The sequence below is a fragment of the Cherax quadricarinatus genome, unplaced genomic scaffold (assembly GCF_038502225.1).
Source record: "Cherax quadricarinatus isolate ZL_2023a unplaced genomic scaffold, ASM3850222v1 Contig686, whole genome shotgun sequence".
NCBI classification, from domain to species: Eukaryota; Metazoa; Arthropoda; class Malacostraca; order Decapoda; family Parastacidae; genus Cherax; species Cherax quadricarinatus.
In genome coordinates, this window is record NW_027195712.1 from 1 (window position 1) to 2915 (window position 2915).

The window sequence follows — 2915 nt, forward strand, 5'->3', positions numbered from 1 at the left end:
CAAAGATGATGAATTTCCTCCAGCTCCTCCGAGGCTGGACGTGAACCAAGTATGCAGCAAGCATTTCCCCTCTGGATGGCGATGCTGAGGCGCTGGAACATGAAAGTGGCTGCCCTTGGGTCCCTGGTGGTGTCGATGAGTCTGGAACCCAATTCTTTAAGGAAACGTGTGGCATTTTTTCCCCATGATCCCAAGGTCTCTGATCCCACTGGGACAAATTGATACTGTTGGCTAATGTCCCTGTACTTGCTGATCTTGTACTCCTCCCTGTGGTCAGCAGCTCCTCCCTGTCGCCCCACACTGTGATGGATATAGGTGTCAGCCAGTGTGGACACACAGGTATAGTCCCATGCTAAGAGCTTGCCATTCTTCCAAGGATAGATGGTGATCCCGTCGGGGCGGTTTGCTGGGTTGTGGGTATTGTTTGCTGCAAGTGATCGTGGCTCCCTCTCGGCAGGGCATCCAGCTGTAGCAAGGGTTCTCTTAATGATGTCGTTGACCTCATTGTGTCTTGCATGCCAGCCCTTGGTTTTGGAACAGTTAAGACCATGTAGACCGTATTGGTCTGCTTGCACTTCGCCGCAAATACACATATATTCTGTGTGAATTGGGGCAGCAAGGCGCAGAGCCACTGCAATACGGAGGGTCTTAGGGTCGAGTCGCGTTCCCATTGCCGATATGGGAACTGTTTGGAGGAAGTCCCCGGAGTGAGGTGCACTCACAGACTGGAGACGGGCAATCTCCCTATCTGATGTTGCAGCCCTGAGCATGTTGGCAAGCACCTTTTCAGCAATTGGGCTATTCCAGCTTGACTGTTTGTGAGCCAGTGCTGCACTAGGGTTTGGTGCTGGAGCAGCAAGAGTCTCCCATTCGGTGATGGCACTGACATAGCTAGGGTCTTCTATTCCTGCTGAGTCACTGAGGGTGTCAGGAAGAATTTGTCTTATCAACTCGTTTGATGCAATGGAAGAGGATAGGAAAGCTGGTAGAGCAATCTGGGAGGATCTGCGTACTCCTAGCCCTCCAAGCCTGACCGGAAGTGAGGCTTGCAACCACTGTCCATCGTCAAGGGAAAGATTCAATACACTCTCTAGCATGGCCTTCAGGAGAGAGTCATATTCCTTGAGTTTTGGACTGCTGAAGGCTGGGGAGCATCTCAGAAAATAGGTAAGTTTTGGGGTTGTCAGGCACCTGGTGAGTAGGTAGAAGGCATCGTGTGTGTCAATGTCTTTCATCCTGCTTTCCATCGTCCGGAGGTCTGAGACTTTTTTTCCTAGGACCAGATCGATGGCATTGGACGCAAGAGGAGCACCGAGGAGAGTGCTATTGGCTGGATCAATGGCTCGTGCTCCTGGTAAAACGGTACTAATATTCTGGATCAACTGTTGATTGGTAGAAACTATTTCACATTTGGTGGGGTTTAAAGAAAGGCCCAGGCCTTTAGACAGCAACCGCCCAGGGAGGTACTACCGTCCTGCCATGTGAGTGTAAAACGAAAGCCTGTAATTGTTTTACATGATGGTAGGATTGCTGGTGTCCTTTTTTTCTGTCTCATAAACATGCAAGATTTCAGGTACGTCTTGCTGCTTCTACTTACACTAAGGTCAAACTACACATACATGTACAAGCATATATATACACACACACCCCTCTGGGTTTTCTGCTATTTTCTTTCTAGTTCTTGTTCCTCTTACTTCCATGGGGAAGTGGAACAGAATTCTTCCTCCGTAAGCCATGCGTGTTGTAAGAGGCGACTAAAATGCCGGGAGCAAGGGGCTAGTAACCCCTTCTCCTGTATAAATTACTAAATTTAAAAAAGAGAAACTTTTGTTTTTCTTTTTGGGCCACCCTGCCTTGGTGGGATACGGCCGGTTTGCTGAAAGAAGAGAATATATATATATATATATATATATATATATATATATATATATATATATATATATATATATATATATATATATATATATATTATAGATTTTAAAAAGTAGATTATGGTAAGTAGTAACGTTTTCTGTTTGATCTGTTTATTGGCATGCATGTAAATGGTTCCTACTGTATGTGTGTGTGTGTGTGTGTGTGTGTGTAAATTACAATAAATATTGAATTTATAACTGAAAGTTTTCTCTATACAAAACAGACTGTGAATGGTGCACATCACTTTGTTTTTGCTCGATTCTTCCATAAAACTTGACGAGTAAATTAAAATTTTTAATCATTAGAACAGTTGATATTTATTTAGAATATGATACATGTAATATTAAAAAAAATTTGAGTTAATTTCATCGAAATCATTTAAATGTGAAATAATGAGGATTAAATAACCCAAATTTAGTTGGTACCAATTAATACTTAAATCATTATAATACAGATTACATTAAGATAAATTAGACATATGTGCAACTCTTGGGTATCTTTATTGAGGAAACGTTTCGCCACACAGTGGCTTCATCAGTCCATACAAAGGAGAAACGTGAAGAACATGAGGAGAATGAGGTAATCAGTCCCTCAACCTTGAGGGACTGATTACCTCGTGTAATCAGTCCCTCAATGGTTGTAGATGAATGGTTCAGAGAACGTGTCGGTTCTCTGAACCATTCATCTACAATCCTGTCAGACACTGCAACTACTTGAGACCTTAATACTTGGGAATTCTTCGCTTGCCTAACCCTTGGGTACGACCTACTTCCACATTGAACATATGTGACACCACCTACGTCTGCTGCACCTCTCTTGCCTACGGTATATAAGCGACTTCTCCGCACATATGCCGTATTCTATTCACGATTGATGGACTGACCACATCGACTCAAGGTTGAGGGACTGATTACCTCATTCTCCTGTTCAAGTTTCTCCTTTGTATGGACTGATGAAGCTACTGTGTGGCGAAACGTTTCCTCAATAAAGATACCCAAGAG